Raw genomic sequence first — 13,489 nt, 5'->3', positions numbered from 1 at the left:
TCTCGAATTCCTCACACTCCCCTGGTAGGAAAACGGAAGTCCCACATGACTAGGATTTCTAGTGGGTACTGCGGTCCCACCGATTTACATGCCACCTCACCTAATAGTTATTGGTGACACATAGATTGATGAATGTACAACTCTTTACAATGCTTCTCAAGCATGTTGCAGTGTAACTTGGTCTCTAAGCCATGAAAACCTCACCTAACAGTTATTGGTCCCATTTCTTAGTTAAGTCAGACCCACCGTATAACCGTAGGAATAAAGTCGTCATTGGGTCCTCACCTAACAGTTATTGGTGCCCAACCCCACCTTTACCCTACAACATCTCATGTCTATAGAGAGGTCTAGCCCCCCGATGCAACTTGACCACTGTATCCAGCCGAGACAAATCAACATCAGAAAGGCCTTAGCAGCTCTACTACAGTGGAAGACCTATTGACTTAATATTGGTAATCAGGTCTTAGTGTTTGCAACTTGAGCTCTTCATAATAGGTAATCAAACAATTGGCCAGGTAAGCAGGTGGGAGGCTCACCTTACTCAGAGAGTAAGGTCCTAATTAAGTAACCACCTTTCATGCTTTCCTAGACACCAATTAGATCAATTAATCTAATATGACTCGCTCATGTTGGTTCACTCTCGACTTGATTGAGGAGGTTTTAATTTAGGTCTCAATTGAGTTTGTTACATCACATGTAAACCTATCTACCCCTCTTTCATTCACATTACATGCAAACGGCACATCACAGGCAATTATAATCGCAGCATCAAAATAAAGCTAAACTTTAAATAGGTGATGATCATGGATTCTAATTAGGTCGTATTACAAGCACATGCACGTCAATCGATCAATTGGTATTCAACTCTTGAATTGGTTCCAAGCCTCCTTGATTCGATCCTTGACCAACTCTTGATTCAATCGCCATCAACCGCTTAGACCCCTGTTCATCTCATGCCTTGTCTTCAACTTGATCGTTGACGTACATCACATCACCGAAATACAACTAGATGTAAAATAAAAATAATAATAAATTACATCTTCTTTTAGGAGGTACGCAGGCCTCTCAAAATATCAAATAAGATGCATGCAAGCATCTGAAAAATTACATGACATCACAGATCACATCGCAGGTCATTACATTTGATACCAAAAGGGTTTGAATCCTATGATCATCACCACATGCAGCAATTATAATTTTCAGATCTGAAAACTAATTGATTATCTTATGAGATAGGTTGCTGATCATGCTAATCATGATTCTAAACTTTGTAATCTCATTAACAATGCAATTAGAATCATCATCTTATCATATAAAAATCAGCATGCAAAAATCAGCATCCTAGAAAAAATCTGCATGCAGAAAATTTTCAGCATGCATAATCTTTCAATTTTTAGATCTAATAAGCCTATTAATAATTAATCCTTACCTTAATCTACGAAGCCTAAGCTTTGATACCACTGTTAGAAAACCCCGATCATGCCGCTGAAATTCAAAAAAATTCAGATGCAGCGGAAGAGGCATGCGCGGGATCAACCGTTCATCGTATGAACGTTGTTTCAAGACCGTTCGTAGATAGATAAGGATTAAAAACTTTTAGAAACATTAGGAAGATCAGATCTTCACCTTGTGCGGGTAGATGATCACCGCAAACTGAAGTTCGTGGTTTAGGATGAAGGTTCGCTTGAAGCCGTTCAAGTGCCCGGCCTCTACGGGTATCCACACGAAGCAGGAACCGATCCAAGCTCTCTATCTCACCGGGATGCTAGCTCCCTTGCAGAGATAACTTTTGATGGCTGATCTCCTCTCTTTCTTTCAACTCTTGAATGTACTTGAGAGGAGGAAGAAGAAGGATGAAGAAGAGGAAGAAGATCAAAGCCCTTGACAGCATTCTTCTCTTTTCATGCGTTGGAGCCAAGGAAGAAACCCAAGAGGAGGGAGACGCCAAGAGTTTTCTTCCCTTGCTGATGGCGGCTGAAACCAAAGGGAAAAGAGGAGGCCACGGCTGGAGAGGAGAGGGATTCCAATGCCTAGGGCGCCGGCCCCCTTTCTCCCTTTAAAAGGCATCTAGGGCTCCTACAACTTAGGAGCCCTAGACTAGTTTCCTAAGAGGGGGCGCCGGCCCCCTCTTTCATGCCGCACCAAGTAGATGAGAGGGGCTCATGCCCCTCTTACTTGGTTAACCTAATTCTCATCTACTGAGGATTGGGAGCCCCTAATGTGGTTTAGCCCTAATCCAATTAGGCTTAGCCCAAGGGTGAACCAGTTTGGATCCAATCTAGGTAAGTCCTAATCCAATTAGAACTTAAATCAATTTTGACTCAATTGAACTCTTCAATCCTAATCCAATTAGGAGTCTTATTGATTCATTAGATTAATAATTAATTGTGACTTAAGAAATCCTAATCCAAATTAGGACATATTTAATTTTAGTCCTAATCCAATTAGGACTCTTATTTGAATTCAAAGTCCTAATCCAATTAGGTCTTTTAGGAATCCTATTCCAAGTAGGAATCCAATTTTAATTCAAAACTCCTAATCTAATTAGGATTGTAGGAATCCTATTTCAAGTAGGAATCCCAGTCCTACTCCAACTAGGATTCCCAGTCCTAATCCAATTAGGACTCTAGGAATCCTACTCGAAGTAGGACTCTTGTTTCAAGTCCAATTAATCAATTCCCTTTGTTCCTTCTTCAATTGAATATCAATCGAATTGATTACTTGTGATTCCTAATCACGATTCAACCATCAGATCGGTCAATACTTCCAGTGTGTGTGACCCCATAGGTTCTACTCTGACTGGTAGTGAGATATATTATGATCTCTATCACAATATCATTGAAAACTCCTTTCAATGGATTGGAACGATTCCAACTCTACTCATTAGGGTTTATCGATCATCGAGATAATCCCTGTGAGTCCCACCATCCACCAGTGACACCTAGCAGCATGTAGTGGCTACCCAGTAGAATAGAATGATGAACCTCTAGGTGCAGTTATCATATGATACAGTCCTACTATCGTGGATCCCTACAGGACGGAGGTCATGGATAACTCGCCAAACCCCTTCGTCTGTCATATGTCAAGATTTATTCGACTCGAGTTCGTTAGTGGAAAACTCTTTCTCCACTTTATATTACTGCCCTGGCCAAGGTCTTGAACTCAGTCTAACAAATCACATAGGATCACTCCTCTTCTATCAAGGTCGATAGATTCCATGTAAGTGCATACCCTACTCCTACAGTGAACTTAATGCAGCCAATCTACACTACAAGGACCCATATGACTAGAGACCATGTATACGTATAGTCAAACTACAATAACCTCACTGTGGGTAGCTGAAGCACCGCAGGTCAAAGGACCAGTCATACTACTGCAACATCAAGCAAGTCACTGACGAGTGGATAGACATCCAAGTGACTTCTTGTCTTGGTCACGCTCAGTACCCTTGTTCTGTAACAAGCACCTGCACTATCACTTCAGTGTCCCTATACCGTGGACTCAAGTCTCGTCCATCCAGAAGGAAAGTAATCTGTGCACTGATCGGATCAATCACCGTCCTCGTGATGATCCATTGATCAGGAGCATTTAGAAATTAATCACCAATGATACATGGCTCAAATTCTCAACTCTTGAGAATATGCATCATCATCTTATTAATTTCTTGGACGATTCATAGACACATAAACAATATGAATGAAAAGATGCCTTTTATTTATTCAATAATAAATAGTCAAGTACAAAATTATGTCCCTAGAATTAACAATGTGTCAGCCAGATTGGCTTCTAGGGCATAGATCTAACAACTGCACCTATCATACGGCCCCCTAATTGGACCCTTCCGTTTGAATTAATGTGTGACGCATCCGACTATGCAATTAGGGCAGTTTTAGGGCAACGGCTAGATAAAGTACCTCATGTCATCTATTACGCTAGTAAAGCACTCTTAGATGCACAATTGAACTACACCACCACTGAGAAAGAGTTACTAGCTGTAGTATTTGCCCTAGACAAGTTTCGATCTTATCTTTTAGGATCCAAGGTTACCGTATTCACTGATCATGCTGCCCTTCGACACCTTCTTGCAAAGAAGGACACCAAACCCCGTCTGATTCGATGGATTCTTTTACTACAAGAATTTGACCTAGAAATTCGGGACAAGAAAGGAACTGCAAATGTCGTAGCAGACCACTTATCTAGAATTCTTCTTGAGCCCTCTAAGAATACCTCACCTTTACATGATGCTTTCCCAGATGAACAATTATTTGGGGTACAAGGAATGAAAACGCCATGGTTTGCAAACATAGTAAATAACCTGGCCATAGGACGAATTCCTGATGATTGGTCAACTCAAGACAAGAACCGATTCTTTTCACAAGTGAAATTCTATTATTGGGATGATCCCGATCTATTCAAGTATTGTCCCGATCAAGTAATCCGTCGATGTGTCCCCGAATGCGAATTTCAAAGTATTCTTTCATTCTGCCATTCACAAGCTTGTGGGGGACATTTTGGGGGTAGAAAAACTGCAACAAAAGTTTTACAGAGTGGATTTTATTGGCCCACACTTTTCAAAGATGCCCATAACTTTTTCCAAACTTGTGAATGGTGCCAACGGATGGGTACCATCTCCCGTAGAGATATGATGCCTCTCAATCCTATTTTAATTGTAGAAATTTTTGATGTATGGGGTATTGACTTTATAGGCCCTTTCCCACCATCTTTTGGTTTCGAATACATTCTAGTAGGGGTTGATTATGTCTCAAAATGGGTAGAAGCTGTCGCCACTAAAACTAATAACCACAAAGTTGTGGTTAAATTTTTACATGAAAATATCTTTCGTCGTTTTGGCACACCCAGAGCCATCATCAGTGATGGGGGATCTCATTTTTGCAACCGGTCATTCGAGGCTTTGGTTCGCAAATATAACATCACCCATAAAGTTGCTACCCCATACCATCCCCAAACGAGTGGACAAGTCGAGGTGTCCAATAGGGAGTTAAAACACATCTTAGAGAAAACGGTACGTCCCGATAGAAAAGATTGGTCTCAAAGGATAAATGATGCTCTCTGGGCATACCGTACTGCCTACAAAACTCCTATTGGCATGTCCCCCTACCGATTAGTTTTTGGAAAAGCTTGCCACTTATCGGTAGAACTTGAACATAGAGCTTTCTGGGCTATCAAAAAGTTTAACTTAGACATGGCAGTAGCTGGTCCTCACCGAAACCTCCAACTAAGTGAACTTGAAGAATTGCGCAATGAGGCTTATGAAAATGCTAAAATTTATAAAGCAAGGACTAAGGCTTTTCATGATAAAAATATTAACCGTAAGTCCTTCGAACCTGGTCAAAAGGTTTGGCTGTTCAATTCCAAGTTGCGACTCTTCCCGGGTAAACTTCGTTCCAGGTGGGATGGACCATTCGTAGTGAAAAAAGTTTCTCCTTATGGTGCAGTAGAAATCCAACACTTCAATGGTGGACATATTTTAAAAGTCAATGGTCAAAGGTTAAAACCTTATGTGGACTGTATTACCAATGGGCAATTGATCGAATCCCTTAATTTGACGAACCCTGTTTATCAAAATAATTAAGGATGCACTGTGTCTAGCTGAAGACAATAAACTTAGCGCTTGTTGGGAGGCAACCCAATTCTCTTAAATTTTTTTTAACATTGAGGACAATGTTAGGTTTAGGTTTGGGTGTTTTATCTTGATTTTCATCAAAAAAAAAAGTGTGTTCATTTTCATAAAATAATAATAATAATAAAAAAATTTAAATAAAAAAAAAGTTTTTGTTTTTAAAAACCTAATTTCTATACATGAATGTGAGAATGATAAATACACAAGGTATATAAAATCTAAAAAGCCCAATGACTAGTCGGAAGTAATATAAATTTAAGTTCTTTTTATTAAGTCTCTCTTAAGGAGTTGTAAGCTAATTAATATTTGGAATTTCACTACACACTGGCCGACCCTTCTAAGGTCTAGGCTCGACAATATGTTGATAGTATAGTAGCAACCTTGGACCCTGATGAATCATACTTATCTAATCCAAAAAAAAGAAAAAGAAAATCATCAATAAAAATGGATTTAGTCAGGAACATCGAAAAGGGCTACCTATTGTCAAAGGTCAAGTGGGCTTGTGATGAGGACTCTGAGCATAAATCCGTAGGGGAGTTTTGATGCCCGACACCTTATGCCAACTGGTGTGAGAGTTGTCGACTGACTGCTCGTTACACGGAGAAATCACCACAAGAGTAAAAGTGCACAATTTATATATCTTTTATTAAAATAAAAAAAAAACTTTGCATTGACCTTGAAAAAGACAATAGTGTGAAAGCAGTCGTTGTAAAAATTCGAATAAACTGGAATATTACAGATAAAGCCCGTGAGGTACTAAAGTAAACATCCACAACTCTCGAAATTCTACAGATAAGATGATTTTGAATCAGTGAGCAGGTCCTTTCGACCAATCCTTGGAAACTACTAGTATTAGCAATATTTTGGAGATCCAAACCCTTAGCTTATGTACGGTCCAGATTTCACTGAGCACTCCAGTATAAATAAGTCTTACAACTTCCTAATGGAAACTTAATGACCTCAACTTGAATTGCATTTTGACCTAGGATTTGGGCTGACTTAGTAAATAAAACCGTGTGTGTTTTGAAATTCTTATCATTTATGTATCTTAAATTAGATTTTAATTTCCTTACTAGTATGCATTTGGAATTTGATTTTCACTTCATAGATCAATTTATCAAAAAAAAAAGAAAAAAAAGAAAAGAAATTAATAATAACAATAATAATAAATGATTTATTGAAGTTTGTGGGTATCTTTACTGAAAATCCTCACGAGACTACAACTCGTCCACTAGGGTAACCTAGGGGTTTAAAGCCTTGTTACATATGGTAAATATAACCGCGATGCCTGTGAAAGTGAGTTAAAATTCTTCTTTTCTAGTTTTATTTTGCTCGAGGACTAGCAAAACATAGGTAATAAAATATGAATACTGATAAGTGCTTAATAATCTATAATTTAGTTATCTTTCCATAGCACTTATCAATGCTTTTAAACTGATAAATACATATTTTACCATAAAATTAAATAAACATTGAAATGAATTTAAAATATGGTAAGAGGTAAATAATTCTTTTCTCAAAACAGACTCTAAACTTGTCTCTCTCCTGGTTGTAATCTTTCATAAAAACATATAAGGAGGAGATTGTGTTGACCCGATTTGGTGACCTGATGGAGTTGTAATCAAGCTAAGGTTATAATTAAATAGGTTTTGGTCCTGATTCGATCGAAAGTTATAATTAATTTTGTATTGGGCAGAGGTTTGATTAACCCTTTTTATTAGGTCACGGTCCTGTTTTTAGTCTTGTCTGGTCGAGTTCGATCTGAAGCAGCTTAGCAAGAATTAAATTTAAATGACAATGGGCTCAAGGACAAGTCAACCATCATGACCCACCTCAAACCCAAAGTTAATTCCCAACCAATTCCTTACCTGCCTTCATATAAAATTTATAAATTTAAAACAACAAAAAAAGGGAAATAATGAATATAATAAAATAAATAAAAATAATTCTAGGGAGAATCACTTATTCACTGTTCATATGAACAGTGTCCCGTAAAACACTGTTCATATGAACAGTGAGAAATAATATAATAATAAAAAAAAGAATTTATGAAAACTGTTTCACTGTTTATCTCCTTCCTCCCGTTCTCTATCCTTCCCGTGATCCCGCCTCACAGAGCGCCCCCCTGCCCGTTCCAGCCACGAGTCCCACGCGGTGCAGCCAGATCCAGATCCTCCGCCTCCTCTTCCGCCCGTGACGCCTCCGGCATCTCCCCGTCGATCCCGCGGCCAGCCCTCTTCCCAGCAGCCGAGATCTAGCTCTTCTGCATCAGCCCGTTCCAGCCGTATCCAACGAGCACACTGTTAGATGTATGCCCTAGAAGCCAATTTGGCTGACACATTGTTGATTCTAGGGACATAATTTTGTACTTGACTGTTTATTATTGAATAAATAAAAGGCATCTTTTCATTCATATTATTTATGTGTCTATGAATCGTCCAAGGAATTAATAAGATATGATACATATTCTCAAGAGTTGAGAATTTGAGCCATGTATCATTGGTGATAATTTCTAAATCTCCCGATCAATGGATCATCACGAGGACAGTGATCGATCCGGTCAGTGCACAGATCACTTTCCTTCTGGAGGACGAGACTCCACATGTAACACTGAGTGATATGCAGGTGCTTGTTAGAGAAACAAGGGTACTGAGCGTGACCAAGACAAGAAGTCACTTGGATGTCTATCCACTCGTCAGTGACTTGCTTGATGTTGCAGTAGTGTGACTGGTCCTTGACCTGCGGTGCTTCGGCTACTCACAGTGAGGTTATTGTAGTTTGACTGCACACATACATGGTCTCTAGCCATATGGGTCCATGCAGATGTAGATTGGCTGCAGTAAGTTCACTGTAGGAGTAGGGTATGCACCTATACGACTTGATAAAGAAAGTGATCCTATGTGATTGTTAGACTGAGTTCTAAGTTGGCCAGGCAGTAATATAAGTGGAAAAAGAGTTTTCCTATCGAAACTCAAGTCGAATAAATCTTGACATATGACAACGATGGGTTTGACGGTTTCCATGACCTCCATCCTGTAGGGATCCACGACAGTAGGACTGTATCACACGTTAACTGCACCTAGAGGTCATCATTCCATTCTGCTGGGTAGCCACTACATGCTGCTAGTGTCACTGGTGGATGGTGGGACTCACAGGGATTATCTCGATGATCGATAAACCCTAATGAGTAGAGTTAAAAGTCCAACTTGAAAGGAGTTTCAATGATATAGTGATAGAGATCACAATATATCTCACTACCAGTCAGAGTAGAACCTATGGGGTCACACACACTAGAAGTATTGACCGATCCGATGGTTGAAAAGTGATTATGAATCACAAGTAACAATTTGATTGATAAGAAGTTGAAGAAGGAACAAAGGAAATATTAATTGGACTTAAAACAAGAGTCCTACTTCGGATAGATTCCTAGAGTCCTAATTGGATTAGTACTGGGAATCCTAGTTGGAGTAGGACTGGGATTCCTACTTGGAATAGGATTCCCAAAATCCTAATGAGATTAGGAGTTTTTAATTAAAATTGGATTCCTACTTGGAGTAGGATTCCCAGAGTCCTAATCGGATTAGGACTCCGAATTTAAATTAGAGTCCTAATTGGATTAGGACTAGAATTAAACAAATCCTAATTGGATTAGGATTCCTTAAGTCTAAATTAATTATTAATCTAATGAATCAACGTGACTCCTAATTGGATTAGGATTGAAGAGTTCAATTGAGTCATGGTTCATTCAAGTCCTAATTGGATTAGGACTAGCATAGATTGAACCCAATTTGGCTAATCCTAATTAGATTAGGACTAAACCATGAAAAGGGCACCTAATCCTCTTTGGAAGAGGATTAGGTTAACCAAGTAAGAGGGGCATCAGCCCCTCTCCAATTGGTTAGGGCGACAAGAAGAGAGAAGGGGCCGGCGCTCCAAAGAAAGAAAGTAGTCAAGGGCTCCTAACTTGTAGGAGCCCTTGATGCTTATAAAAGGGGACCTAGGGCCGGCGCCCTAGTGAGTGCTCTCTTCCTCCTCTTGCTGCCGCCACCAGCCCTCTCCTCCCTTGGTTCAGCCGCAAGCAAGGGAAGAAGCTCTCCAAGTGTTGGCGGCCTCCTCCCCTTCCCTTCCTTCATCCAACGCAAGGAAGAAAAGAAGGCTGCGTGGGGATTCTTCTTCTTCCTCTTCTTCATCCTTCTTCTTCCTCCTCTCAAGCACAATCAAGGGTTGATTGAAAGAGAGGAGATCAGCCATCAAAAGAAGTCTTTGCAAGGGAGCTAGCACCCCGGGAAGACAAGAAAGATTTGATCGGTCCTCTACTTCGTGTGGATACTCGTAGAGGCCGGACGTTTGAACGGCTTCAAGCGAACCCTCTTCCAAAAACCACGAATTCAGATTTGCGGTAATCATCTACCCGCGCAAGGTGAAGATCTGATCTTCCTAATGGTTTTAAAAGTTTTAATTCTTACCTAATTACGAAAGGTCTCGAAACAACGTTCATGTGATGAACGTTGATCCCGCACATGCCCCCTTTCCGCTGCCATCTGATTTTTGTTTTGAAATATCAGCGGCATGGGCGGGTTCCCAACACACACCAGCGAGCAGCTCCTCCGTCTTCTCCGAGATCCGGCCGTCCGCGTTCCTCCCATCCATTCCCAGCTCCAATCCCTGTGATTCAGCCTTCACCGCGATCCCAGCCGACTGCATTCAACGAGCCGGTAACCCAGCTCCTTCCGGATCGGCACCCGCTTCGAGCTCCATCTTCGCCCGAGATCATTCCCAGCATCACGCCCTCCTCTTCTCTCGGGATCCATCGCTGGTCTTCGGCGAGCTATAAGAGGAAGACGAAGAAGAGAAAGGGGGAGGAGGCCACGGTTTGAAAAACAGAGGAGGAGCCTCTGTTCGGAAGAGAAAGAAATAAAAAAAAGAGAGAAAGGAGGGGGGGAGAATAGTTTTGATATTTTGGGAATAATGGGAGTTGATCAATTTCATTTGAAGATGGGAGGTCGTCCGGAAGCCATGCTCGGCTAAACGTCTAGTCTAGGGCTGGATGAAGCCCTAGCAATGTTACAGGGCATTGTAGTTCTTATTTTCTTTATTATTTTGGAGCTTGTTTAAATTCTTATTATCAATGAAAAATCCTTTTATGATGTTTAAACTTTGAGCATGCTATTTATTATTCATGTTTGCTAAAGTAGTCTAAGATGATCCATGCCTAGGAAGATGAGGTGTACTGCACCCTAGGTTAGCATAATTAGGTAGACACTTCTTGCTATACTGAAGATGGATTTTCTTAAAACTCTTTATGCTTTTATTTCAAAAAGGCTTGTAGCCAAATTGCATGCCTCTCCAAAAAATAAAAATTAAGAACACAATCCCTAATGCCATGCTACGCGGTGGATTCCAAACCCTAGATCCATCTACTTTGATAAATTTCAATTCGTACTCATAGATTAATTTAGTTAAATCCAGTTAAAAAATTCTTCTTCGTGATTTTTTTTAAAAGAAAAATAACTTGTTTCCAATCCCGTGGACCGACACCCGTAATCACTATCTTACAGGATACGTGCTATTGCGTGGTTTATTTTTGAACTTGAAAGAACCGATCAAATACCCACCTTTAGCATTTGTGCTCATTAGCCCACATACATCAGAATGTACAAGGTTCAATAAGTCACTGGCTCGTTTACCTTTTCCGGTAAAAGGTGATTTGGTCATCTTACCAAGAAGACATGACTTGTAGGTTGTCAATGATTCACAATCATTAACATTGAGGATTCCCTCTTTACTTAACATATTCATCCTGTTCTTGTTAATATGTCCTAGCCTATGATGCCAAAGGTAGACATCTATGACATTATCTATTCTAGGGCACTTACTTGACTTGTACATTACATTAACAAGCTGTTACAATATATAAATTCCATTGCTCAAATGTCCAAGCATTACAGTAACACCATTCATAATGATATCACAATAATTTCCTTTTATTGAAATCTCATAACTTTTCATGGCCAAAAGGCCTACAAAAATTATGTTCAATAGGAAATAAGGACAAAAATGACAATCATCTAAGATAATTTTCTTGAGAATTGAATACAAGTTTCAGACTTCCTAAAGCTAGAACTGGAACTGATCTTCCATCTCCAACGTTCAGAAATCTTTCGCTTTCTCCAAATTTCTTATTGACCTGAAGTCCCTGCAATGAATTGCAAATATTAAATAGGCTTCCAGTATCTAATACCCAGGTTGAATTATCACATATTGAGAAATTACAAGGTGTTATCATATAAGTACCTTGATCAGCAACTAATTGCATCTTTCTCTTTTGCCTGTTTGGGTCAAGGGAGGCAATATACTGAGGACAGTTCCTCTTCCAATGTCCCTGCTTCTTACAGTAGAAGCACTTTGCCTTACTTTGACCAGCCTTTATCTTCTTTATCTAACTCAGCTCAGCATGATGCACCTTTTTCTTTTGAGTTTTATTTTTCTTCTTCCCTTTCTTAAAGGGACGACGACCCCTGGATGAACCTCCCACTAAATTCACCGACCCTTTTAGGAGTTGGTGATCCTTCTCAAAAGTTTGTAGTAAACCTAATAATTGGTGATAATTTACTACCGATTTCGTCATACGAAAGTTGGTGAGAAATTGGCGGTACGAACCAGAAAGAAAGTTCAGTATAGCATCTTTTCCCAATTGATCATGAAGGGAAAAATCGAGAGTGCTCAGGCGCTCGATCAACTCAATCATGTACAATACATGTTCGGTCACCGATGCCCCATCCTTCATTCGTGTGCTGAAAATAGCACGACTAGTCTTGTGCCTTTCAACGTCGTCGGGAGTGCCAAAAGATTCGTTCAACACTTGAACGATCTCTTCAGGCTGGGCATTCTCAAACCTACGACTGAACTCATCATTCATTGCAGCGAGCATAATGCAACGGACAGTGATACGGTCACTAAGACACTTTTGATAAATGTCTCTGACTGTACTCCATGCATTAGCAGCGGGCTGCTTAAGTGTCGGATCCGTTATCACATAAATGATCCGTTCATGCTCTAGCACGATCTTAAGTTTTCTAAGCCAGTTGTTGAAATTTGGTCTAGTCAACTTGTCATTATCCAATATTGAACGAAGTGACAAACTAGTGGCCATTTCTGCATAAAAAGAAAATTGGCTATCAGTATATGAATTGACAAAAACTCTAAAAACTTGGACTTTAGTCTAAAGGTTCTCCCACTATTTTATACAAATTTGTAGCCTCTACCTCAAATTTGAAGAATTACACTTAACTCTTTAGTGAGCACTAGAACCCAATAGATCGCATATGGGCCCGAGTATGGCTCGGCCAACCCATATGCACCTATTGGTAAATTTGAACCAATTATTTCACCAAATAATTTCTAGTGATTATTTTGCCCCAGTCTCTTCGGCAGGCGTGTGGCGCCTCCACCAAAAATTCTGGTTAGGTCCAACCATTAAATGATAGGGTTCCATGTAATCTACTAATAAATGACCAAGCCTGAGTGTGGCTTGGCCCACCTGATCATCTATTGAAGGTACACTCGACTCATATATTGAATGACAATTCTAATGGTCAAATAATCACCGGGCATGTGGCTCCTCCAATGATTATCTAGCCATTGGACCCATTATCATCCAACTTAATGAGAGGCTATGACCTAGTTATCTCTATAACTATTTCATTTTAGGGACCTAATCATTTTAGAGAATTTGATTTAATTGAGAATAGATGAGAAGAATCGGTTAATCTAGATCCTCCCAATGATTTCATCAAGTCAGATTAATAAGAACTAGATTCAATTCGATTAAGGAGGCACCTAAATCAG

This window comes from Phoenix dactylifera, unplaced genomic scaffold (assembly GCF_009389715.1).
Source record: "Phoenix dactylifera cultivar Barhee BC4 unplaced genomic scaffold, palm_55x_up_171113_PBpolish2nd_filt_p 000790F, whole genome shotgun sequence".
Taxonomy (NCBI): domain Eukaryota; kingdom Viridiplantae; phylum Streptophyta; class Magnoliopsida; order Arecales; family Arecaceae; genus Phoenix; species Phoenix dactylifera.
This window is presented reverse-complemented; position numbering follows the sequence as displayed.